We start from the raw sequence: 27,500 nt of genomic DNA, 5'->3' as shown, positions 1-27,500 counted from the left end.
TGGTTCGTGGGTTCGAGCCCCATGTCGGGCTCTGTGCTGACAGCTTAGATTTGGATTCTGAGTATCTCCCTCACTCTCTCTCCCTCCCCCGCTAGGGCTCTCTCCCTCCCTCTCTCTGTCTCTCTCTCAAAAGTAAATAAATAAACATTTAAACAAATTTTTTTAAAGAAAAGAAATAACGATATACATGTTACATGGTAATAAGCACCCTGGCAAAAACACAAACAAGGAAGGGGGCATGGAATGGCAGAGCTGGGCAAAGGGGTTATGCTTGACACAGAGTGTTCTAGACCTCACCACAAAGGTGATATTTGATCACAGGTTTGGAGGAGGTGAGGGGGCCAGCCGAGCAGGTATTAAGGGGAGGCGTGTTGCAGGCAGACGGAAGGGCAGCCTAAGGCATGCCCACCAGGAGGACACCGCCATCCCGAAGGCAGGCTTGCAGGATGAAGATATGAGGTCTTCCGCGTATTTCCCAGTGACTTGGACAAACACCCAGAGCACAGACTTACGAGATCCTTGAATAATATGAGACCCGACAGAACGGGATGAGGATCTCAAAAGCTCTTGACGGGCCCGAGCAATGAATGGAATGGCAGAAGATGAAACATAACAGGGATAAATGCAAGGGGCTTCACTTGAGATCCAAAATGTCAACAGCACAGCCCTTCACGAGGAGACACAGGGCAGTCACGTGAGTGAAGAAGCCCGGGAATGTGCCATAGTGGGAAATTCAACAAAGGGATGTGTTCACTTGAAAAGCTAACAGTACAATCTCCATGTACGTCTTCATGGACCTGTTTTAAATGAGCGTGCCAGCCCCTCTCTGTCTGGGTCACACCAGACGCTGCTGGAGGCCCGAATCCAAGTCAAAAAGACACAGATCAGGGCGCCTGGGTGGCTCAGTTGGTTAAGCGTCCAACTTCAGCTCAGGTCATGATCTCGCCGTCTGTGAGTTCGAGCCCCGCTGTGCTGACAGCTCAGAGCCTGGAGCCTGCTTCGGATTCTGTGTCTTCCTCTCTCTCTGCCCCTGCCTCCCCCCTCTTTCTCTCTCAAAATTAAATAAACATTTAAAAGAAGAAGAAGAAGGAGGAGGAGGAGGAGGAGGAGGAGGAGGAGAAGAAGAAGAAGAAAGACCTAGGGAGCTGGAGGAAGGGACACTCGGACGGACACGTATCGATTCTCTGGCACATTCAGTGAGCACCCACCTTGGGCAATCACTGTTGCTGGTTCTGGGAACGTGGAAGTGCCTCACAGACCAACAAACCAGTGGCTTCCGCGCTTCAGAAAACAACCCATAAAAAGAAGTACGCTTGATACTGGGAACCACTGGACACGAATACACGTATCCACGTATATGTGTCAAACAAAGGCTCCACACAGCTCTATGTGCCTTTACTTCACATGAGGTGATCGAATATTTTGTATTTTCCCATGGTTAAAAGGCGAGTTGGCGACCGCTGAATGGCTGCAATGACCCACTGCTGGCTTGTCGCCAGCAATGTGGAAAACACAGAACCACACCAGGATAAGCGCCACAAGGCAGAACAGACGGCGTGTGAGGGGAGCAAAGGTCAGGGTCAGGACCGGCCGTGCCGAGAAGTAAGGTTGGAAAACAGTAAATTGCATGTGATGCATGCTTTATCACAACTAAAAGATTATTTAGACCTAGAGAGAACAGCCCATAGTCACTGCCTTTAAGTAACGTAGGGTGGTGTAGCTTCTGGAATACTACACGGCACCATGCAAAGAACGACAGCCACATACGACAATGAGCTCAAGAAGTCAGACAGCGGGCTGACTATATGATCCCATTTATATAAGGTTCAAGAATAGGCAGTGACAGTCACCTCTGGGAGGGGAGGTGGCACTGGCTGGGAAGGGGCATGAGCAACCCATCCAGGGTGAGAAGAAAAATGTTCTAGATCTTGAGCTGAGTGGGAGCCACACAGGTGTATCGATTTGGAAAAATTCATTGAGCTGTGCACTTAAGATTTATACACTTCACTGCCTATAAGTTATACCTCAGTAGGAAAGGAAATAAAGAGGAAAATGTTTAAGGGAAAGGAAATGAAAAAAAAAAAAGAAAGAAAAAGAAACATGATTGAGTCACTTCTTGGGTGGAAATTAAGTTGAAAGTCCTCATGTAAGGGAAACACTGCATACAGTCAGAATTACCCTTGCAAATCTCTTAAACCACCCGTGAAGTGGAGTATGTAATACACCACGGTAACATAATGTGTATGCTTTCTAAAGTCGGAAAAACACCAGGTTCAACAAACGCTAGATAGAACAAAGGGAAATGCTGAGGCATGGATACCAGGTCCTACAGCCTTCCATCTTTGCATCCGTCACGTCGTGTTAGGAACAGGGGAAAGAAGGAAAAATCTAGGGGACTCTGCCCGCCCATTCAGGCTTATTCCATTCTGCTTCAATATTAAGCTACTATAACAGGTTTGTTATTAAAAAAAAAAAAAAAGAAAAAGATTGCGGGGCACCTGGGTGGGTCAGTTGGTTGAGCATCTGACTTTGGCTCAGGTCACGATCTCATGGTTCACGGGTTCGAGCCCCACATCAGGCTCTGTGCTGACAGCTCAGAGACTGGAGCCTGCTTCCAATTCTGTGTCTCCCTCTCTCCCTCTCTCTGCCCCTCCCCCACTCATGCTCTGTCTCTGTCTCTCAAAAACAATAAACAAACATTAAAAAAAATCAGTTTGTTGTAGTGAAAATTGAATGAACTGGGTTCTGAAGCTAGCAGAGAAGTTAAACACAGCCACCACTCCATCTTTAAATTCCTTCTGTTTGGCCCCATGGAAGAGAAATAAGAAGGGGGCACCTTGGTGGCTCAGGCAGATAGGGGTCTGACTCTTGATCTCGGCTCAGATCATGATCTGATGGTTTGTGAATTCAAGCCCCGCATCTGGCTCTGCATTGACAGTGCTGAGCCTGCTTGGGATTCTCTCTCTCCTTCTCTCTCTGCCCGTCGCCCTCTCATTCTCTGTCTCTCAAAATAAATTAACATGAAAAAATATTTAATAAAAACATTAAAAGAAATAAGACGGAAATAACAGGAAGAAGGATTCCAGCTTAAGAGAAGAAAAAGCTCTTCTCTTTTCTAAAGTGTTGGTGGAGGGGCTAAAGTGGAGGGGCTCTCCGAAGACGGATGTGCTGGTAAACAGTGAGCTCCCCATCAGCAGAGGGAATGCACAGGTTGAACACTTGCACCAGGTGACTTTGACCGGCCCCTGCCAGCCTGGAGCTTCTGAGCTGGCCGGATCTCCTGGCTCCCTGTCCTGGGCACGTCCCCTCTGCTCACAACTGCTCTGACAGTGAGATGTGTTGCTGGCTAGAGGGACTTGCCAGGAACTCCAGGTGGCTGTCCTAATAGAGGATTGCTTTGCCGCCCCTGAGGATTTACAGCCTCCCTCCTGAGTTATGGGAAGGCGGGCAGAGCCCATAAAAAGAAGCCGTCCAGGCAGTGCAGTACTCGGGGCATCAATCAGCGACAGCCTGACCACTGGAGCAGAGTGAAGATCAGTCTGCTGGTTTCTCACCTATAAATTCTTCCCCCCACCCCGGCACAGGAGGAACAGATGCGTCATATTTAAGAAGAGCTCATGCCACCAAAACCCATAAAATACCTGGGAATAAACCTAACCAAAGAAGTGAAAAATCTATACACTGAAAACTATACAAAGCTTATGAAAGAAATTGAAGAAGATAACAAAAAAATGGAAAAAGATTCCATGCCCCTGGATTGGAAGAACAAACATTGTTAAAATGTCGACACGACCCAAAGCAATCTACATAGTCAATGCAATCCCTATCAAAATAACACCAGCATTCTTCACAGAGCTAGAAAAAACAAACCTAAAATTTGCACGGAACCAGAAAAGACCCTGAACAGCCAAGGCAATCTTGAAAAAGAAAACCGAAGCGGGAGGCATCACAATTCCAGACTTCAAGCTATACTACAAAGCTGTAATCATCAAGACAGTATGGTACTGGCACAAAAACAGACATCAGACCAGTGGAACAGAATAGAGAACCCAGAAATGGACACACAAACGTATGGGCAACTAATCTTCAACAAAGCTGGAAAGAATAGCCATTGGAATAAAGACAGTCTCTTCAGCAAGTGGTGCTGGGAAAACTGGACAGCAACACGCAGAAGAATGAAACTGGACCACTTTCTTACACCATACACAAAAATAAACTAAAAATGGATGAAAGACCTAAATGTAAGATAGGAAGCCATCAAAATCCTCGAGGAGAAAGCAGGCAAAAACCTCTTTGACCTCAGCCGCAGCAACATCTTACTCAACATGTCTCCGGAAGCAAGGGAAACAAAAGCAAAAATGAACTATTGGGACCTCATCAAGATAAAAAGCTTCTGCACAGTGAAGGAAACAATCGGCAAAATTAAAAGGCAACTGACGGAATGGGAGAAGATATTTGCAAATGACATATCAGATAAAGGGTTAGTATCCAAAATCCACGAAGAACTTATCAAACTCAACATCCAAAAAACAAATAATCCAGTGAAAAAATGGGCAAAAGACATGAACAGACACTTCTCCAAAGAAGACATCCAGATGGCCAACTGACACATGAAAAAATGCTCAACGTCACTCATCATCGGGGAAATACAACCCAAAACCACAGTGAGATGCCACCTCACATCTGTCAGAATGGCTAAAATTAACAACTCAGAAAACAACAGATATTGGTGAGGATGTGGAGAAAGAGGATCTCTTTTGCACTGCTGGTGGGAATGCAAACTGGTGCAGCCACTCTGGAAAACAGTATAAAGGTTCCTCAAAAAGTTAAAAATAGAACTACCCTATGACCCAGCAATTGCACTACTAGGTATCTATCCAAGGGACACAGGTATGTTGTTTTGAAGGGGCACATGCACCCCAAAGTTTATAGCAGCACTATCGACAATAGTCAAAGTATGGAAAGAGCCCAAATGCCCGTCGATGGATAAAGATGTGGTATATGTATATGTATGTATACACAATGGAGTATTACTCGGCAATCAAAAAGAATGAAATCTTGCCATTTGCAACAACGTGGATGGAACTAGAGAGTATTATGCTAAGCGAAATAAGTCAGAGAAAGACAAATATCGCATGACTTCACTCATATGTGGAATTTAAGATACAGAACAGGTGAACATAAGGGAAGGGAAGCAAAAATAATATAAAAACAAGAAGGGGGACAAAACATAAGAGACTCTTAAATACAAAGAACAAACTGAGGGTTGCTGGAGGGGTTGTGGGTGGGAGGATGGGCTAAATGGGTAAGGGGCATTAAGGAGGGCACTTGTTGGGATGAGCACTGGGTGTTACACGTAGGGGATGAATCAATGGAATCTACTCCTGAAATCATTATTGTACTATATGCTAACTAACTTGGATGTAAGTTAAAAAAAAGAAAGAAAGAGGGAGACAGACAGAGAGAGAGAGAGGAGAGAAGAGCTCGTGTCACATGTTTCATTCCAGGGATGCAAGTGGTGGGGTGGGGGAGACGGAAGAGACTAAAGAGAAAGCAGCCCTAAATATGGCCTTCAACTGGACTCACCTCCAACCGGAGCCCCCAAACTCACCTCCCTCAAGTCCCACCCCTAAGCAAATGGTGCTGAGTGAGCAGATGAGAAAGAACCATACACCCGGGAGCAGGGTGGGGAGAAAGGACCATATACCTGGGGGACCCAGTGTGGCCTGAACAAAACTAGAAACATCAAGGTGGACCCACCACACCTACTTCTGGAGGCTGGGAGTGGACAAACTTCCTAGATCTTCTATCGTAGTACCAGGAAGGACTGAAGGTAGAAGTCCAATGGACAGAGAAGGGCCAGACTGCCCTAGACCCAGAGTCATTGCACCACACAACTCTGCAGGCACCTTTCACATCATTGCCAATGTGAATGAAATTATGCAGTGTACAACCTGGTTGGCCGTACACAGCAGTCCTGCTGCACCTACCTGAAAGGTCTTTCTCCTGGAGGATGGGGTAGTAGAGAGACCACTTAACCAAGAGTTAGGGGACCTGGGTTCAAGTTCTAGCTTCACCTCCAACTTGCCAAGGGCCCCGGGCAAGTACACCTTTTCTCTGAGCCTTATTTTCCACGCTCATAAGATGGGGACAATAATCCCTGACCCACTGGATCTTTCTCACCACGTCTGACATGTCTCTTATGGGCTTTGTGGCGTTTGGGACAGTGGGCAACTTCTAGAGATGGCCCTTCCAGAGTCCATTCAGACCCCAAACCTGGGCCTCAACCCGCCTTTAAAAATTACCATCCTGCCTTTCTAGGGACCACACCTCTCTGGGACAGAGCCTACAAGAGCTGACAGGATTTACAGCCATGCACAGGGTGCTCCATAATTTCTCAACTAAAAAGCAGTGCATTTGTCTGACAACCGGAGACAACACTTGGCACTGGCGCTGTCCCAGACACCCGGGGCCATCTGTTTGCCAATCCCAGGCAGGTAACTGCAGCTGCCAACAGCTGTGCCCACCGGGGAGAAGGTCTGGGGCAGGAGGTACGGCACAGCGCAAGCCAGCTTTCCTGCCAGAGCTCGGGCTCCAAGTGGCTGGGAGACTCAGGAGAGCCAGCCACCTTCTCTGAGCGCAGGTGGATTCACCTTCCCAAACTAGGGTAACACCCTCACAGCACGTCGGAAATGGTATTTACTAAAGCCCTACTTTTTCAAGAACTTGGGCTCAGCTGCTGAGAGAAATGAACCCAAAGCGGAGCGGGATGGCACAGGGGCCCGACTTAGCGTCTGGCAGGGGCGGGTTTGAATCCCACCTCCGCCACCCTAAGTCCCCGTGCTCTTCGGCAGATTCTATCGACCTTCTGATCCGCTGGTCTGAAGGTAATGTGAAGTTCAGAGAGTAGGTCAAGTTCCTGGCGCGTGGTGGGTATCCACAGGGTAGCTGACCTCGTCTAAAAGCTTCACACGGCTTTACTTATGAGATTAGGGATGGCGTTTACTTGGCAGGTAGGAAAAGGGAGCTAGTCACCAACACCAGCACCAGAGAGAGAAAGGAACATTTTTTTAAACCATCTCTCTTTGTCCTTCCCCTCCCCTTCCGTGTCCTCTGCCCTCTGCCCTCCCCGGATCTCTCCAGGTGTCCCTGGGCCCTTCCTGGTCTCTCAGCAGTCCTGCCGGGGCTTCCTCCTGCCCTTCTCTCAGTCTCTGCTTTTCTATTTCCCTTCCTCTTGCCTCTCTCCGTGTCCCCTATCTTCCAGGCTGAGCAGAAGGCGACTTGTGGGGAAAGCCAGAAACAAAAGCCGCCAGCTCCCCTGTGGATGCTGCAGTAATGACAGGGTGCAGGGAAGGACTCCGAAGACCAAAGGAGTGGCCTCTCTTCCTCCACCCTCCACGTCCTGCCAGGCCAGAGACACCTTGCCCAGACTCAGCTCTGCACAGGAATGGCCACAGACTCCTGCGACTGGGGAAGAGGCGTGGCTGGGACCCAGGACGGTGCCCTTGGGAAAGCTGCTGCGGGTGCTGGCGGTGGCCCTGCCTGGCAGAGCGAGAGAATGCCGTGACGTCCTTCCACATCAACAGGTATCCACTCCTGGGCGAACTGGTCCATCGCAGGCTATACACACTGTCAGTACGGTAACAACACCACATTTATGGCAGTGGGGCCCTGGCCAGAGTCCCAGACCCATAACCACCTTCCCTCGGATGGCTAACAGGCTTCTCAAACTCAACACGAACAAAACAGAATTTGGTTCTCCCTTGCCCTCCTCTGCCCCCTGGTTTGCCACCTTGAGGAGGCTACCACTGTTCGTACTGCAGAAGCTTCCTATCTGGCCTATGCTTCCCCACCCAGCAGCCAGAGAGAGCTTTAAATATAGCAGACAGACCACCCTGTTCTGCTATTTAAAACCCTCCAGAGTCGGGGCGCCTGGGTGGCGCAGTCGGTTAAGCGTCCGACTTCAGCCAGGTCACGATCTCGCGGTCCGTGAGTTCGAGCCCCGCGTCGGGCTCTGGGCTGATGGCTCACAGCCTGAGGCCTGTTTCCGATTCTGTGTCTCCTTCTCTCTCTGCCCCTCCCCCGTTCATGCTCTGTCTCTCTCTGTCCCAAAAATAAATAAACATTGAAAAAATAAAAAAATAAAAAATAAAAAAATAAAATCCTCCAGGGTCTTCCACTCACAACTGGACTAAAATCCAAATCCCCTCCTAGGCCTCGGAGGCCCCCCTGTGATCTCGCTCCCGCTCACCTCTCTGGGGTCATCTCACACCACCCCCTCCTGTTTTCTTTCTCCATCCTGAGGCACCTTCTATCCGTTCCTCCAGCAAGGCAGACTCCTTCTCACCTCAGGGCCTTTGCACGGACCGTCCTTTCTGCCTGGAAAGCTCTTTCCCCAGATTTTCCCCTGTCTGCCTCCTGCTCATCGTTCAAATCATCTCCTCCAAGATGCTCTCCCTGATCCTGTCCTCACTCACCCCGGCATCTCCAGCACCTGGCATGCTGCCTGGCACAGAGCAACCCTGGAAAGATATCTGCTGAGTGAATGTGTAAGCGAAAGACGGTGTAGACTCCTACAGCTGCAGGGTGGAGAACATGGCATGTGGCTTTCTGGTTCCCTGCCATGCATCCCAACCTCCCTCCCCCGAACACAATGAACTTGGTCACGGCCACTGTGGCTGCCGCCAGCACAGAGCACCAAGGGGCATCGTCTCTCTTCACATGGACTCTGCCTCCCAGTCCCTGCCTGTCATGGCCACACGGCTTCAGTGGTCAGAGTCACAGCAGAGCTGGGCCTCTCGACAGGGGCAAACAGCTCCAGGGTGCTGGACCACCACTCCCACTCCTGGGATCAGAAAAGGAAACCTTCCAAGTCCAGGGCCAACCAGAACAAAGGAGGTGGTGCCCAAGACAACCCAGAGGGGAACCCTATCCAGAGGTTTTAGACCTCTGGCCTACATACCACCCCCCCCCACCTTTGTTTTTACAGCAGAAGAAAGCCCTTGGAGGCAGAGAGATCTGTCCAAGGTTGCACGGCAAGGAAGAGGAGCTGAAATACCCCCCTGGAGCCTTAACATCAGGCAGGGCAAATTGCACTGACCTACTCTAAACACAGGCAAGTTTTTCTTGTATTGGTGCCTCTCAGCCTGGTTTCTGGGTGTGATGGGGGGCGTGGGGCGGGCAGCCACCAGGCCCTGGCCTCCAGGAGATGCAGCCTCTAGCCCTCTAGAGGGAGCACCCCCTCAGGAGGTGAAATGCTGCAATGCTGCCTGAGGGGCCCCCTGCGTTCCCCCTGAGCCACGCTCCTCCCAGCAGCCAGAACCGGCTTCAGAAAGCGGCCCTGATCCCATGGCTCCTGAGGACGCCTCCTCCCCAGCTCCCTTCTGATAATAAGACCCAAATCTTCAGGCTGCCCCCAAAGGCCGTTGCAGGCTCCCACCGGCCAGCAGTCACCTCCACTGCTCCTCCCCTATAGCTCCCCCGTTCTGGCCACTTGGCCTTCTCGGTTCCTCCAACCCCCCAGCCCCCATGGCCTTTGCACTTGTACTTCTCACCGCCGGGCATGCTTTTCCCTCAAACCCCTGGCCTTGGTAACTGCTGACCATCCTCCGGACTGCAGCTCTGACCCTTCTAGCCCCTGCCCCTGCTCGACGCTCTGTGAGCCTCTCCTCTGCAGCCCTCACCGCACTGTGTGCGTGTGTGCGTGTGCGCGTGTGCAAGATTAGTGATGATCCACCCTACGCTGTCCAATACAGTAGCCACTGGCCAGATGTGCTATTGAGCATTTGAAATGTGACTAATATGAATCCAGACGCACCGTAAGTATAAAATACCTCCTTAGTAATGTCTATATTGATTCCTTGTTGAAATGGCAATATTTTAGATATACTGGGTTAAATAAGATATATTATTAATGTTGCTTGTTCTCTTCATCTTTTTTTAAATTATTTAAAAATCTTTACCGTGTGTTTATTCTCAGAGAGACAGAGACGGCGCAAGTGAGGGAGGGGCAGAGGGAGAAAGGGAGAGAGGGAATCCCAAGCAGGCTCCTCACCGCCAGCACAGAGTCCGATGCGGGGCTCGATCCCACAAAGCTGGGAGATCATGACCTGAGCCGAAACCAAGAGTCGGACGCTTAACCGACCGAGCCACCCAGGTGCCCCTGTTTTTATCTTTTTTAATGAGGTTGCAAGCAAATTTAAAATCACCTATGTAGCTGGCATTTGTGGCTGGCATCGTATATTCATCTGACTAGAGTGATCTTGTCAATGCCTGCCTCCCTCACTCCGTGTCTCTCCCGCTCACCACTGTGCAAACTCGCGGGGAGATGCCCAGGCCCACAAGATCTTGCTCATCCCAGGCACTGGACACACATGTGCCGAATGATCAAATGCCAGGTCGCCCATCCCACTTTCAGGAAGGGGAAGCGATATAAACAAGCCACCCGATCTCGCTGGCTTCAGCCTCCATCCCACACCCCCCTCCACCCTCTGCCCAACAAAGACCCAGGCCCAGATGTCTCAACTCCAGAGGCCAGAACCAGCAGAGCCAAATGCGCGAGGAAAGAACATCCCAGCAATCAATGAGGGCGAGCAAAGCCTGTCTCTCTCTCTCTCTCTCTCCCCCCACCCCCCTGAAATATCATTTCTCACCGTTTGGAATGAAACCCATTATTCCCAATTAACCTGCCGTGAACCCACAGTACTTGCTGGCTTGCCCATAATTATTCATCCATAGTAATAGCTAAAGTAAATTCTGGCGGTCTCAGCTAACACTGACATCTCTGTTAGGAAAACTTTCAAAGATGCCACGTCCTTGGTTCCTTATCTAAAGCTTCCCTTCCCCGTTTGTTTCATTTTATTTTTTATGGTTAATGTTTGAAAAGAAGGGATCCCAGACCAGAGCATCTCCATCCTGACGCCAGGTCAGTGCTGTCCCCTACCTTCCCGCCCGCAGGCAGGGCAGCAGCCGGACAGGCAGCATCCGGCCCATCCGGGCAAGTCACACACAGATAAGTTTTGCAATTAGCTGGTCCTTCTAGAGGCTCCCTTCACCCTGCTCTCTCGGAAGCTAGGCTTCGCAAGCCCACAGAAAGCATAAATCTCGTGCACAATTTATTTTAAGTTGTCAGATGTAATTTACTAAGAGACGGTCTTCCCAAAAAAAAAAATCCAGAAGGAAACCTAACGTGTCATTTTAAATTAAGTGTGGCTCCTTTTGGTTATCTTTCCATCTGAATGTCTGCATTAAAGATGCAGAGGCCTCTCCCCTAGCATCACAATAATAATAATAATAGTGGGGATGAGGCTTGAATCAAGAGCCGGGGTGGGCAATAGGGAGAGACGGGGCAGACGGAGGAAGACCTGGGGACGGCAACGGCGCCAAGATGACGCTTCCTTCCTGATGCCTCTCAACCCGCAGGGGTCCTGCCCAGAGAGGAAAGTTCTCAGATGCCCAAGTTTTGCAGAGGAGACTAGCTAGCTAAGAGGGCAGTAAGTGGAGGAAGTATATGCAACTCACTAATAACACGCTCTACCGAGGATCATTTCTTCCTCCCGCTAAGAGAGCAGTGTCTCTAATGGGGTAGACCATCTGAACTGAATCAACACAGTGACCCCAGTGGTTCAGGTCCCAGCCTCCCCGCCCACTCGGTCTTTTGGCATTCATTTGGCCTCCCTGGGCTTCAGCTTCCTGTCTGCAGAATGGAGATGAAAACTTTCTTGCAAAGTGAATTAAGTTGCAAGGATAAAAGGAGATGATTTTGTACAAGTGTCCACTATCTTTTGAGATGCTGTACAAATAGAAGGGATCCAAATTATAATCACCCTTCATAGACTGAGAGGAGGTGGCCACAGGGGCTCTAAAAAGCCCTGACAGTGAACGTTCTGGTGCCCTTGCCCACTGCTGTGAGGGTGGGCTGCTGTAGCTCATCTCTCCCCATCCCACCCCCCACCACCCCCAAAACTGTCCCCAGCTGACTGGAGCCACCTGCCTTTCCAGGAGCTTGAGAGTTCCCCTTCCTGATACCTCTTAGTCAATGACTGATCCGTACAAAAGGCTGGCCCACTCCCACCAGGGGATCACTCTGAGTTCTGGTTCAGACTCCAGAACCATCCCCAGGGGGACAGGCCACAGCTAGGCTTTACCTGAGGCCATGTCCTGACGTAGCTCTTCCCCCTTCCCTACTCTGCTGACGTAGCTCTTCCCCCTTCCCTACTCTGCTTCCCTTCCTCCCTCTCAGGTTTCCTTCTGAAGAGCCCTCCTAAGGATAAATCATGTGTTCTGAATTCTGGTCTCAGGCTCTGCTTTCTGAGGAAGCCACTGAAGGAAGACTCCTTCAAAGCAGAGGTGTTCCTCCTTCAAAGCCTCTGGTGCTGCTGTGGCTGCTGTTAGAGTCTGGGGGACCACAGTGCAGAGGCTCAGTGGGGAAGGAGGACAGCCAGTGTTTCTGCCGGACCCCTCAGGCCAGGCTGCACAGATATCTGATCAGTGAGAGGAGGCCAAAAAGATGAGAGGAGCAGAAAAGCCAGGGCTGGAAGGAGGATTGGGCTCCCACCAATGTGGGAGGGACAAGGCCCTCGCCTTGGGGACCCTGGTCCCGCTCCCGGACCACCAGAGCTCGTGGAAGGTGGTGAGAAAGCCCCTTACCACAGAGTCTCCCGCGATTCTGAGGACAGAGAGGACTGCGGCTCTGTCACCCGAAAAGAGGCTGGGGTCTGTCCCGAATGCAGGGACCCTAACCCTCCACCGTCAAGGGCTCTGCATGTTGGGGGTCTCTGGAGAAGGTGATGGAGAGGTGGGAGGAGGAGAAGCCCACCTTGTCGAGGTCTCTCTTTCTAACCCAGTAAGAAGGCCACACGGGGAGCACCCGCACCCCCACCCAACCCCCCTCCCCTCCAGGAGGGTCACGACCTGTGGACTCACTGCCATTGGCACTTTCTTCCAATCCCCCTACCGCCACCCACCTGCTCCCCCCCTTTACACCCTTTGTCAATAGCTCTTTCACAAGGTCGTCATTACCCACTAATTGTCCCAAATCTCATTCCCTCATCCTTCTTGGTTAAGGATTGATTTAAGGAATGAGTTCAATATCCCTGCCGTCTCCAAGTGCTTATTAATTCCCGGCGCCTCCAGCTCCCTGCGCGGAGCCCCACTCACCTCGCACTGCTTCCCCCCTCACTGATTGGTAAAGCCCCGGCTTTTAGGCCTGCAGGATGGGAGGCCTAATGTGCACTAATCTATCATTACTTCACGCGGCTGGCAGAGTGACGGATGGCGGCGCTGGCCGGCGCTGGGAGGGAGATGGTCCTCCCCCTCCTCCAGGACCAGGTTCGGTTGGAAATTTGCTCCACGGAAGAATGACTGCCACCTTCCTCTGAGCAAGCAGGGGAGGCCCTGCCTTGCGAGAGCGGAGACCCAGGATATCAGCAGGAATCAACGCGTGCCTGCCCCTGGGCCTGCCCCCCTCTCACAGTCTATCCCAGGGCTGGAATAGTCCATCCCGCGTGGGCTGGACTGGATGTTGCCCATTCTACACCGTCCCCGCCCACCACCGCCCCGCCGGCCCATCACTCTCCAGCCTGCTCTGGGGCCTAGGGGGCAGACCTGCATGGATGGCATCCATGGGGAACCTTGTCCTCCGCCTCTGCCAGCCTTCAGCCAATGGGGAGCCCCAGCAGCAGATGGGAGGGAAGAGAATGAGACTGGGTGATCATTGGACTGGCCGGTCCCTGCAGGGCCGCCTCAGGCTGCCTGGGTTCTAAAGGTCGCAGCTCCTGGCGGGTGATCCTGTCCCCTCACACACACACCCTGTCTCTCTCTCCACTCTCCATTCCTTGCCCCTTTGGGTCCAGGGCTGGAAACAGGCCAGTGCCAGTCAGCCCAGGGCACTGCACACCCCTTGTGCCTTTCCTCTGCTCTGACCACAGCTTTGTCAGCAGTCGTGTTCTCAAATCACCCCTCTTGAGTGTGCACCTGCTTCCTGTTGGAACCCTATTGGAACCCTGCCCAACATACCTCATCTGACCATTGAGGAAACAGAGGCTCGGGGAGGACCAGGACGTGGCCTAGCTCACACCAGTTTATGGCAGGGCTGGCTCCAGAACTCAGGTCTTCTACTGCCTAATAAGATTCTGCCCACCTGACCACTCAGTATTTCATTTCTGTCCCTGCCTAACCACTGGACACACCTCTTTTTATTTGGGTCACACTGGGAGAAACACATTCAAGGCGCCATTGGGGCTCGGAGAACCTGTTCCTGCCAGAGACAGTAACATCAGCTCAACACGGATGAGAAGGTCCTGTCTGCGGCACCTTCCAGAGGTTGGGGCATCCACCCCCAGGTTGTTCTGTGGCCTGGGACATTTTTCCTACAGTTTTTATTACCTCCTCAGGCAACAGGGCACCTCCTATTGAAAATGCCAAGCCCTGGGGCGCCTGGGTGGCTCAGTCGGTTAAGCCTCCGACTTCGGCTCGGATCATGATCTTGCAGTTGGGGAGCTCAAGCCCCACGTCGGGCTCTGGGCTGACAGCTTGGAGCCTGGAGCCTGCTTTGGACTCTGTGTCTCCCTCCCTCTCGCCCTGCCCCTCCCCCTCTCACACTCTATCTCTCTCAAAAATAAATATTTAAAAAATTGAAAAAAAAAAAAAAAAGAAAGAAAGAAAGAAAAAGAAAATGCTGAGCCCTGGGCTACATCCAACCCCAACCCAATCAAGAGACTGGGAGACCCAACTTTCCACCAAAGACCTTTCTTTTTACAGAAGTCCTTCATTATAGAAGATAATTACTTAGCCCACGAATATCTATTCCATCTTCTGGAGAGGCCAGGGACGTGGCTAGGCCTGGAGTTAGTCTAGCAGGGGACATAAGGAGCCAACGCCAGCTAACAGAATAAAATAGGATCTACAGATCTGAGGCGGAATGACTGACCCCTCCCCTCCCCGCCTCACAGAGCAGAGACCAGTGAGGTCTAGAGGGACAACCCCAGGCCCTGGGACTTGTTCAGGGGCGCCAAGACCCGCCTTCCCTCTGAGACCCACGGGAGCCCTCACGCTACAGGCAGAAGACCCCAGCCACCTCTCCCTGCAGAATTTGCCACAAACCAACAACCCATCCCAGCAAATGAAGTCCGTATTCCCTTTGATTTGCCAGGGGCCTCTCCTCCAGAAGAGTCCTCCAAGGGGCTGACCTGCCCTCCCCAAGGCTTAAGACACATGTATGCATGTGCACCCTCTCCCTGAGACAGGGTCCTCTCCCTGGGCGTTTGGTGCCAAGTCTCCCACCCAGGGCTTCGTGGTCTATTCTTGGCACCTCCTTCTGGCTTGGTGTCCGTTATTCCACAGGGATGGGGAACCCAAGGAATCTGCCACATTCACATTACCTGGCCCAAATCCAAATGTCACCGGCTATTCCACTGCCACCTTCAGACGCAATAGGCAATCACCCAAAAAGGCTCCCCAAAGGTCAGACGAGGCCAGAGCTTGGAAAGGGGCTGAAGGGAGAGCGGTAGGATCACTCTATTATGGACCTCGGGGAACTGCCCCATCTCAGCCCTTCTAAGAGGGGAATAAAGCATGTGCCCAGGATTTAATCAGGAGGAAACTGGCCCCAGGGAATTGAGGCAGGGTATGTAAGGAAAACTCCAGGCTGGAGATCCAGAAATCTGGGTCTTTAGCCAAACCTGCTACAGAGCCCTTCCCCATCCTGGCCTCTTCCGTAAGAGGAGGGGGAGGATCCGTTCAGCCTGACCCCGGTAAGTGATGTGACTGTGCATGGTTCCGGGGGGGGAGGAAGAGTGGTGGCCTCAGTCCTGATGCTGCACTCTGGACAACGAGAATTCCATCAGGCCCTTCTTGAAATAGAACCACAGGGAGGAGAGCCTCACCCTGGGTCTGCTGGAACCACACAGCTCATCCCAAAAGGAGTCAAAGCCCTCAACCCCTAACAGGGGCCTCCTTGGCCAGCCTCCCCTCTCTTCTCTAGGCCATCCTCTTTCAAACCCGAATTATCTAGAGCTGCACCGTCCAATCCGGTAGCCACATGTGGCTATTTAAACCGAAGTTAACCACAATCCAGTTAAATTTAGAGCTCAGGTCCTCCACAACACCAGCCACGTTTCAAGTGCTCGGTGGCCACACATGAGCAGTGGCTTCCGTATTGCACAGGGCAGATACAGAGCATTGCCGTCACCGCAGAAAGTTCGAGAAGCTAACCTTGGTTTCTACAAAGTGCTTCCTCCAGTGTCCCTGATTCCTTCCTGCCACAGGGTCAGCCCACTTTTTCCAGTCTTTTGCTCTAGGGGAGGATCATGGGTGGTGTTGAATGGGGATTCACCACAAGTAATGATGGGGTAGGGGTTTCCTGTCTGCCTGGCCCTAGACAGTTCAGTCTCCCGCCAGAATCTGAGAAAGACGCAGTCAAGTTAACAATCCCCTGGCACCTGAGAGGTTACAGACATTAAACTTCAAACAATGACAATGATCACAGACCATCCCTCAGCCAGCCCCCTTCCCCTCCCCATTTGATCTGGCCACTGTTCAAGGATGTCAAACCTTGAGAAGGGGTAGGAGAGAAAGAGCCAGAGAACATTTCAAGATTTGGGAGATTTCTACCAACATGATTCACGGGAGCTCAAAACCCCAGGGATCATTTTGGGGTCCTCATCTTCCCAGAAATTATTCTTAGATAGGGCTGGGGAAATCCCCCCAAGGGGTTAAAAGCCAAGAAAATAGCTTCTCTGACAAGCACAGAAGCCTGGCAGGGGTGGGGTGGGGCAGTGGGAACCAGACAGCTGAACGAGTTATCCAGAAATTACAAGAGGCTTTTAAAAGTAGAAAACTTAGGGGCACCTGGGTGGCGCAGTCGGTTAAGCGTCCGACTTCAGCCAGGTCACGATCTCGCGGTCCGTGGGTTCGAGCCCCGCGTCGGGCTCTGGGCTGATGGCTCAGGGCCTGGAGCCTGTTTCCGATTCTGTGTCTCCCTCTCTCTCTGCCCCTCCCCCGTTCATGCTCTGTCTCTCTCTGTCCCAAAAATAAATAAACGTTGAAAAAAAAAAAAAATTTAAAAAAAAAAGTAGAAAACTTAGCATGTGTCAAGCCCATAATGTATAGACCATAATTATTTTCCACTGCATTTTTTTGTATTTAATTTTGTGGCGACTGTCCCCTTTTACATCATGTACTCCGCCATCACTCTTCTCTTCTCTTAATATGCACAGTAATCCCTCTCCCCTTGTGTCACATAGTCAATAATTCCCATCCTCCGGTTCCAGGGCGCTTGCGATGAGGGGAATGTCACATTTTAAATTAGTAACAGCTGTGTTTTTGTTTTTTTCAATTTCACCTCCACTGATGGCTTGTAAATATCGTGAGTTCCAAAAAGCAACACGGGCCACGCTGTCTGCCCTGGTCCCCAACTCAATGGCCTTTTTGAGGGGCTTTTCTCTGAGGACAGGATGTGCCTCAGACACAGGCCAGAGGAGGGAGCACAGAGCAGCCATCCGGTCCCATCCTCCTCCTCCATGGAGGACACAGAGACCTCCACAGGAAAATAACATGCTTCCCATTAATCTCTCTTTGGGGTGAGGTCCACCCTGGTCCATTTAGGTCACCGCCCATTCTCAGGTGCTGCCTTTGTTTCTCCCTCAGATGGGAAGGAGTGGACAGCAGCCAGGAAAGCAAGGCTGGGACCTGAGTGAGGAAGCCAGATACCTAAGGCATCCAATTTAAGGGGGCACTGGCTCTCGGGCGCAAACCCTGCACTTACAGACCCTGAGAGCCAGTGCCCCCTTCGCTTGTTCAGCCCGAGGCACTTTGCCAATGTCAGCTGGGTCCTGGCCCTCCAGAAGGACCATCCCTTTGTAGGTCTGGGAGTCAGAACCAGATGGGAGCTTTGGGGAGGGGGTGGGGACTCAACACCAAGAAGAAAGAGCGACTCGGGAAGGGAGTTCATTAAAATGCTTTAAGGGACTCCAAACTGTGAGAATGTTGCGTTGTGTTCTCTGGTTTTATTTATTTATTTATTTTTTTGAAGACAGGAATTTAGCAAGAAATCAATCAACACACACGCTGATAACTTATTCCATGACAAAAAGGAAACAAAAACCCCATAAATTTCTACAGCCTTTGGGTAGCCAGTGTCTACTGCCAGTAATTAATTTTCTAGAACTTTCGCTCTCCACATATCTCAAAACATGGTCAATCTGTCAGCCCCGGGAAGGCACTGCCAGCACCCGCTGTAGGAGGTTGCTGGTTCTGGAATCTCGGTCACTCAGTGGAGGAGGGGAGCCCACAGCACGCTCAGGGTCCCCCATTCTGACCTGTCCTCCTACCATATCCCTGCACCTGTCCCAGCTGAGAGAAACAGCATGCTAGAGCGCAGAATGGTGTGTGCAACAGGGAAAAACTGCCTCCCTGCCTCCGTTTCCCCAAATGTAAAAGAAGGAGATTATACTCAATCTGGTTTCAGATTCCTGAATTCATGTTACTTTGCCAAACATTCAAGCCGTAAGAGTATGGGCTCCTGGGTGGCTCAGTCGGTTAAGCATTTGACTTCGGCTCAGGTCATGATCTCGCGGTTTGTGAGTTCAAGCCCAGCATCGGGCTCTGTGCTGACAGCTCAGAGCCTGGAGCCTGCTTTGTATTCTGTGTGTGACTCTCTCTCTCTCTGTCTCTCTCTCTCTCTGTCTCTCTCTCTCTGCCCCTCCCCTGCTTGCATTCTTTCTCAAACATAAATAAAACATAAAAAAAAAAAAAAAAAAAAGCCATGAGGGTATTTGTCCAATTTGTAAACTCCTGGAGGGCAAGAATTGAGTCTTCATTTCTGCCCCACCCTCTGCCCCTGTCCCCCCCAGTGCACAGTGTCTAACACTGTCTTTCACACAAACGTGCCCAATAAAGGTCTGCCTGATCGCCCTGCAGCCTTCGACTCTCCCAGGCGCAGGCTATCTGCCATCACCAGATCGGGAAAAGGTTTCCAAGCCCTCACTGGGGGGGGGGCTATGACCCAGGAACCTCACTCCTGAGAGTTCCTTCTTCCTGCCAACCGTCCAAGCTCACTGGCGTCTCCCCACAGGAGCAAAAAAGGACATGAGACTCGACCTTGTGAAATTAGCCCCACGGCTGAAAATTTCAGATTAAAATCCCAGATCATCTGTGGGGCAGACATCTTCCACAATCTGAGCCCCAAAGGAGCAAGCAAGTCAGTGTGAGCCAGGACCCTTCCCTGACCTGACTGTTCTGAGAGGATGTGAAGGAGCTAGAACATTCCCCAAGATTCCAGAGGGGATCAGCAGGCAGTGAGGTTCCAGGCAGCGGCACCCTCAGTTGGGGCCCGACACTTGGCTCACCTTCCTGTGTGGCCTCCTTGAGAAGGTGACCTGATGGGAGGCAGGCCCTCCACGTCCCTTCTCAGAGCACCTGAACCCCACCCCTGTGCCTCACAGAGTGGGATACAGATGCTTTTCTCCTTCACAGGGACAAGGGAGCCCTCACTCACCTCATAGGCAGGAGGACACGGTCTCGTCCTCCTGAGCCTCCTCAGCGTGGCTCGTAGTTTCCTTTTTTATTCATTTATTTTTTTTTTAATTTCCTATTTCCTCAAATAGCATGTGTCTAGAATGAATACCAGGCTCTCTCTGGCAGGCAAAAAAGGAGCATGGAGGGGAAATGTGAGAGCAGTAATCCATTGTAACACTTTAGGGGAAACTGCAAGCAATTTCCATTCTATTGATCCTCCCTGGGCATCAAAGCCACACTCAGTTTATTTGGAAAATTAAATTCTGGAGCGTGTAGCATGAGGGGGCTCTAGTTAAGTTGTCTTCCTCTACGACCACAATTTAATTACGATCTCCATTTAAATACAGTAGAGGAAAGGGGCACCTTAGGGGCTCCCTGGACCCAGCCCCTGTGCTGTGGGGTCTGGCTATAGGGACCCCACACCCACAGCGGAAGAGCCACGTGACTCAGTTACCTTCAGCTGACCACTCATCAGCACCTCAGGCTGCTGCTCATTTGCATTTTTATTTATGCAAGTTTTAACAGCATATATTCATTAAAATGTTAATGATTGCTAAATTAACCTAATTTGTGGAGCGTGCTCCTTCTCCAAAGGTAAGATTTTGATCTTAACAAACATTGTTATTATTAGAAACAAAGCAACATTACTTAGGCACAAATTGGATATGACGTGTTAAGATATTCATTTGGAGGAGAAGCTAAGAATCAAGGTACGTCCGACCCCAAAGCTGCACTGGTGGTGTTCAGGCTTTGGAATTTCACAAACAAGTCAAATTTATGCACAGTTGTGTGCACGTGTGCGCGCACACACACACACATACACACACACACCCCACACACACGCGCGCGTGCGAGAAAGCCTGGCAGAGATTGCAAAACTTACAGCCACACAAGGACTTTGCAGTCATCTTCCATTTTCTGTAATTTCTACTATCACCTCAATTTCATGAACACCAGGGACACTGGATGACAATCCCAAAGTAGAGTCCTTAATAGTCAATAAGTTTAGCTTCATGAAGAACTCACCACATTGTTTTCATTTTCCTAATCTCATCCGTGACAACTTGGTCACAGTCTAGCACACGTCCCCAGACCACCCTTGGCAACTCCCACCCCCCCGCCAGCATAGACTGATTTTTCTTAACGGAATTTTTATTTAGGAGCGCTGCTGGCAGAGGGTCGCTGTCTCCGCCCCCTGCTCATCAGCCCAGGTAATTGAGCACACAGCTCGCTCTCATGACGGTCCAGACGAACTGACCTCTCACGTCCTTTGGGTTCTTCCACCACTGACCTGTTTGCTCCAGAACAAGATGGAGTCCCACTAAAGTCTTCCTAGAGGAACGTCCTCTGGCGCAACCAGCCAAACCTATTAGCCTGAGCCCCACGAAATCAGCACAGTGCCTGGGACGTGGTAGAGTCGTTAAGAGTTGCTGGATTCCAGTGAAAAGTCACGGCGTGGCCCCCTCGGCCACTGAAAAACCCCTCCCAGCCTCCTCTTCTGCCTCTAAAGACACCCAGCACGTAGAACGGAGGGAAGCAGGCACATCTTCCAATGCCCTCGGACAAAGGCAAATCAAGTCTTCCATTCCTCATACCCCGACCCTCTCACTGGTCCTGAGATTCCTTTGAAAGAAGTGACTTTTCTCACCCATTGCAGGTGCCAAGGGTAAGAAGGAATGGCAGACAGAGCCACGGTGCTTGATCTACCAGGGAACATCAGCAATATTTGACAAGCTGACCGGCTCTCCCGAGAATAGAACTGTCATTAAGCCAAGAGGGAAATCATTACCTGATCCATAAATGATTACACAGGAGTAGGAACTGTCGCTCCCTTCTGAGGAGTTTGCAGAATCGGGATTTTAAACAGTGCAGCAAACTGATGCAACACTCAGCTCTCTGGAGCAGCTGGTGTATTATTCACAGGGAAAAAAAAAATTCAGAAGTTAAGGCACTTTGTGCACTCAGGGGAAAGAGAAGGTCTCAGGGACTCTGACTATCAAAGGATTTCAGACCATCCACAGTGTCAGAGCTGGAAACTTCACTCAAAGGAAAACACAACTATTCGGATCTTCTGCCTGACAGCTTGGGGGCCTGAAACTTGCTGAGGTCTATCCACTGGCAAAATAAGCGACTGGAGTCAGAGCTGCAGACAACTTGGGTCATTGAGCCAAAGACACTTCCTTTAGAAAGATGGAGGTTCAGGTGCAGCCCACAAGGATGAAGCTATGTATAGTAGTGGGGAGCTGGAGGCGTCCTCAGGTGTCCCTCGCCCTTCCCCGGGAGAATGGAGGAGAGGCAGGTCATAGAAACACGCTAGAGAGAACTCGGCATCAGTAAGAAACCATGGGCTGACTATACCTGTAGCGATAGGGTGGGCCCCGAACCAAGGTGTTGAGTGAAAAAAGCTGGGAACTGAAGATTTGTAGCACAACTAAATGTGTGTAAATTTAAAGCATGTGCCCGCAGAGATTGATAATAAATAATAAATAATAATAAATAATGAAATAATTTTACCATGGTGCATGCATATTTTAGAACGCATTCCAAACACATTAGAGGGGGTGACTGTGGGGGGGGGGGATGGGTAACAAAAGTGAGGATAGGGGACGGAGAAAGTACACAATGGATGCCATGAAAGGAAAGGCTGATGTTGACCATGAACTACTGAGTGTAATTAACTCAACTCCCTGCACCTGCAGTCCACAAACACGGGAAGAAACAAACCGAGGTCCAGAGAGCTTAAGACAGTGCTCCTCAAACCCTAACGTGCGAACAAATGTCCTAAAGATCTGGTAAAAATGCAGGTCCTGAGTCCCAGGGCTGCCACAGGGCTTGAGGTCTGCATCACTCACAAACCCCTTGGGTGATACAGAGGCGGCTGGGTCCACAGACCTCGCCATGGGCAGCAAGGGCTTAAGAGATTTACCCAAGATAAAAAAAAAGTGAGCAGCAAAGTCCAAGGAAGAGACTACGTGTCCAATACAGATAAGTTTCAAAATAATTGTGCTTCCCGGAAGAAGAGAGACAAACGAGAGTACATTATCATAACGTGTGCTTCCATTTATATAAGCTTCTAGAACATACATGCTAATCTTGTGATGGCAAAAGGCAGATCAGTAGTCGCCTGGACATGGGGCTGGGGGGATGGATGGATTACAAAAGAAACTTTTGGGGATAATGGATATGCTCACTATCTTGAGTATGGCGATGGCTTTCCGGGAGTATACATAGGTCAACACGCATCGAATTGTACAGTTCAAACACGTAGCTTATCAGTCACACCTCAACAAAGCTGAAAACAAACAAAAGGATCTGTGTCCTTCCTCCCCACCCCTACCACACTGGAGATGCCCCCTTTTCATTTCAAACTGAAAGGAAGAGTTTTATGGCTAGCCCACGCACCCACAGCTGGACCCCATCCCTCCGTCTCCTCCACCCCTCCCACCTCAGGCCCACCGCCATGTCACCCCTCCCCCAACCCCCACCTGCTTGGGATTCCAGGCTGACTCTACCCTTGTTCTCCTCTTCTTACCTGTCCTCCCACACACTTCCCCCAAACCCTCTTGCACCCTGTCCTTCCCCCCAATCTGCCACACTGACTTTCTTTTACTTCTCCCAAAGCACCACCTTCCCACCCACTCTGGATCTCTGTCTACACTGCTCACCTACCCCACCTCTTCCCCATCCCTCTTGCCTGGTGAACTCCTACACATCCTCCAGTCCAAGCTCAGGTGTCCTTTCCCCAAGAGACCACCCCCAGCCCAAGCTCCTTTGCTCTATACTTTCCTAGATCGATGTTCCTTTCCTTCCAAGTAGAGACACCAGTTTATCACCATGATTTACACCTGCCTCTCCCACTGCACCGTGAGCCCTGTTTTGCTCACCTCTACGTCCCACACCTAACGCAATGCCTGACACATAGGACATGCTCCATAAATACTCATTTGGTATAAGAGTGTTTGGTGAACCTTCCAAAAGGGCTTTGGCCATTGCTAGGCAAAGACATTATCAGATTTGGTGGCGGCAGCTGATTTAGACACACACACACACACACACACACACACACACACACTGCCTCCGCTGCACCCCCTGGGGCACCGCACTGCCCCGCACCTGCCAGCCCCTGCTGCCTGGAGCTCTACAGAGAAGATCCACCAGGAATACAGGCTAATCTGAAAAGTTCTCCCTCACGTCCAACCTGATCCCCAACGTTCCTTTCAAAGCACCGTTTGCATAAAGTAAATGGCACTTTTGCTTTTGTAGGCTTTTTTCTTTCCACAATTTCAACACCTCTGTGTTTGGATGTAATTATCTCCTTTCTGGGCTCGTATCCCAAACTGTGGCCGTGCCGATGAGAGCCGGAAGATTAAGTTTCAGAGGACGATCTGGACCCAAACAAGCCCCCTCGGGCGAGGCAGCCAAGCCTTGGGACTCACTGCCAACTCAGGGCAGACTCCGGAGACCAGGGGAAGTCACCCTGAATAGGGGGTGCTGGTAGGGGAGGGGTCAGGCAGCAGAGAGGCCAGAAGAGGAAGGGGTGCCTCCCAGGAAGCAAAGGCCAGGGGCAATGGGTTGGATGCTCAGTCGGCCGGCCGGCAGGCACCAGGTGGAGCAGCTCAGTGGAAGCAGAGCCAGGAAGCGGCGCCCTCGGTAGAGGCCCAGGAATTAAAGAGGCAGGGCTCAAAGTGCTGGCCAGCCAGGCATCAGAGATCCGGAGGGCTAGACGAACGCCAAACAGCCCTCAGCGGCCGCCACTTCTGCCCTTCTCTCTGCCATTTCCGCTCAGCGCATCTGGCCATTTCCTGCCCAAACCCTGTCCCGATGTCAGGACCCCCTCAGCCCTCTCGACCCTTCCTCGGTTCTGCCCAGCCAGAGGGGAACATGGAAAAGAGTGAGATGAACACCCAGACCCAGGCTGAGCGCACTCCCTGACAGGCCCCCCGGAATTCTCAGGCTCCTTCACCACTGGAGATGTTACGGGGAAGGGAAGGAATCTCACGCACAGACCCTCTGGGAGGCGGGGAGGGGGACCGATGGAGAGCCGCCCTTGGGGGCTGTGCTGTGGCCCAGAGCCCGAGTCTGTGGAGGAGGGGCGGCCAGCACCTGCACTGCCTGCAGTGGCTTCTATCCTAAGCCCCAAAGGGTGGTGATGCTATAGGAATCCCTCCTCTGTCTCTGCGGTAAGGGAGCTGGCATCATTCTCTGAAGGCGTACAGGTCACCGCAGGTGGCTTCCAGAAAGGAGGATGGGGGGCAGGGAGCGGGCCAGGAGGCTGCACATAGTGGGCGATCATCCTCGAGAAAAAGCAGGGACCACCTGACATGCGTCTAGTCATGGGTGCGTTCTCTGTCTCCATCACCGGGGGACCCCACCTGTCACTGAGTGGTCGTGGCCCTGCTGAGCCAGTTCCCTTGATGAGCCTCCACCCACTCACACAAAGGGCACACGAGAAATGAAACCCAAAGGTGAATGTCCCTCGTGCCAGTAACAAAATACTAACTGATGGGCAGTTTATAAAGCAGCTAGGACAGACGTGATTATCACCCTTCCTACTATGGGGAAACTGGCATTCTGTGCCCAAGGTCACAGAGCTAGTGATGGCTGCACCAAGATTTAAACCAGGAACAACACCAGCTTTGAGGGAAATCCCATCTCCGTTTTAATCCTAGCTCTGCCATCCACCAGCTGTGTGACCTGGGGTGAGTTACTCAACCTCTCTGAGCCCAGTGCCTTTCTTTCTAAAAAAAAAAATTTTTTTTGGGGCGCCTGGGTGGCGCAGTCGGTTAAGCGTCCGACTTCAGCCAGGTCACGATCTCGCGGTCCGTGAGTTCGAGCCCCGCGTCAGGCTCTGGGCTGATGGCTCGGAGCCTGGAGCCTGTTTCCGATTCTGTGTCTCCCTCTCTCTCTGCCCCTCTCCCGTTCATGCTCTGTCTCTCTCTGTCCCAAAAATAAATAAACGTTGAAAAAAAAAATTAAAAAAAAAAAAAAAATTTTTTTTTAATGTTTATTTTTGAGAGAGAGAGAGTGCATGAGCTGGGGAGGGATAGAGAAAGAGGGAGTCACAGAATTCGAAGAAGGCTCCAGGCTCTGAGCTGTCAGCACAGAGCCGACACAAGGCTTGAATTCACAAACCATGAGATCATGACCTGAGCCGAAGTCAAATGCTTAACTGACTGAGCCACCCAGGTGCCCTGCTGCCGAGTTGCCTTTCTTAACAACTGTATTAATTACTATCTATCTCACAAAATACGAGGGAGAATGAAAAAAGGTGAAATATACAATACAAAGGAAAGCAGTTAATAAATGTTTGTTTCATCTTTCCAATTCCAATTTTTTTTTAATTTTTTAATGTTTGTTTTTAACAGAGAGAGAGAGAGAGAGAGAGAGACAGAGAGACAGAGAGACAGAGCATGAGTGGAAGAGGGTCAGAGAGAGAGGGAGACACAGAATCCAAAGCAGACTCCAGGCTCTGAGCTGTCATCACAGAGCCCGATGCGGGGCTCGAACTCATGGGCCGTGAGATCATGACCTGAGCCGAAGTCGGACGCTCAACCGACTGGGCCACCCAGGTGCCCCTCCAATTCCAAACTTTAAAATACATTGTTTTGGGACAATTCCAACATGGAGGTTACAAAGGACTTTTCAGTGAAAAACGAAGCACGTTCTCGTTCTCGAAAGTAGAATCTAGGAACACGTGTGGCCAAGCATTTCTCTGTCTTCAGCCACCCAGGCATGGAGCCCCTTCTTTCTGCTCCCTTCCCCCTTCCCTCTGTATATCAGGGGAGATAGAGCAGTACCCCCAAGTCAGGTCACCTCTTTCCAGAGGAAAGGAAGCCGGCTCACTCCCTGCTGGGGCACATCCACCTGCTATGCATGGTTCAGTGGTGAGCCCAGATGTGCCCCTGAAGGTGGAAGGTCTGTCAGCAGCCCCAAGCCTGGTGACAGCTGGAGTTTCACGGCCAGGGACCAGCCGCAAGGAAGTCTGCCCCTCACACTCAATCTCTGATTCAGGAAGGAGGGCTCCAAGTGTTGTTTGGGGACAGTACAGCAGTCTCCTGTTCTCGTGTGCAAAGAAAGCACTTCCTCTCCCATCTATTTACCCACAGTCCTGGGAGGCGGGCAGTGAAAACGCTGTCAGCCCCATTCTGCAGGGAGGAATGACAAAAGATTGTCCAGGGCAGTGGGGCTTGACCCCAGCGTTCCAGAGTCCAAGCTTCTGTCCACTTCCATGTCCAACTCCAGTGCCCTTTACACGGAGTCCCGCCTGCTCCCTGAGGACTCCTGGCAGCATCAAACCTCAGCCTCCCTGCGTCAATGTCAACTCCACGATATTTTGATAACTGAGCTGTGGTTACGTAAGAGAACACCCTTGCTTTTAGGAAATACACACTGAAATATTTAGGGATAAAGGAGCATCACTTCTGCAACTATCAGTTTGGATACACATCCACACCCACAATGCGGGGTTTCTCAACCTGGGCGCTGCGGACATTCTGGGCCAGATAATTCTGTGTCGGGCAGAAGATGGGGTGGTTTCTGTGCATCCTAAGAAGTTTAGCAGCATCCCTGGCCTCTACCCACTAGATGCCTGTATCACCCACCCCCTACTCAAGTGTGACAACAAAACTGTCCCCAGGCACTACCAAACGGGGGCAAAATCACTTCCTATTGCGGCCGAAAGAGACAGGGTGGTAAAATGTTAACCTCCGGTTTTGTAAGTTTCCTGTAAATAGGAGATAATTTCCACATAGAAAGTTTTAAAAAATAAAATTCCACGAGCACTTGCAATCTAACCAAAAGGAAGAAAGAGAAGACCTTGCCAGGTCACCGGCTCTCGGTCTCCACCCCAAAGGCCCGCATTCCCTTTGCTCACAGGTCATGGATCCCACAAGCGAGCGGTCACTGCGTGTCAGCACCCCCTCGACCTTCCAAACAAACGTGCGCTCACAGAAGCCTCCGGGTGTGAGGTGCTGGTGTACCCACTC

General features: G+C 51.1%; 1 protein-coding gene across 27 annotated transcripts in view; it reads right to left on the bottom strand.

The window, feature by feature from the left end:
* The window catches only part of MEGF11 (multiple EGF like domains 11), a 359,109-nt gene that overhangs the window by 271,100 nt on the left and 60,509 nt on the right, over window positions 1–27,500 (bottom strand). Inside the window, exon 1 of one of the 27 annotated variants that reach the window (XM_045449373.1) lies at window positions 21,305–21,424. The exons of the other annotated variants lie outside the window; for them this stretch is intronic. The gene's annotated coding sequence lies outside the window, so the exon portion shown is untranslated. Of the gene's footprint in view, window positions 1–21,304; window positions 21,425–27,500 lie in introns of those variants that run through there. 27 annotated transcript variants of the gene reach the window in all.

The sequence above is a fragment of the Leopardus geoffroyi genome, chromosome B3 (genome assembly GCF_018350155.1).
Source record: "Leopardus geoffroyi isolate Oge1 chromosome B3, O.geoffroyi_Oge1_pat1.0, whole genome shotgun sequence".
NCBI classification, from domain to species: domain Eukaryota; kingdom Metazoa; phylum Chordata; class Mammalia; order Carnivora; family Felidae; genus Leopardus; species Leopardus geoffroyi.
The sequence above is the reverse complement of the archived record's forward strand: the minus strand, read 5'-3'. Positions and strand labels throughout refer to the sequence as shown.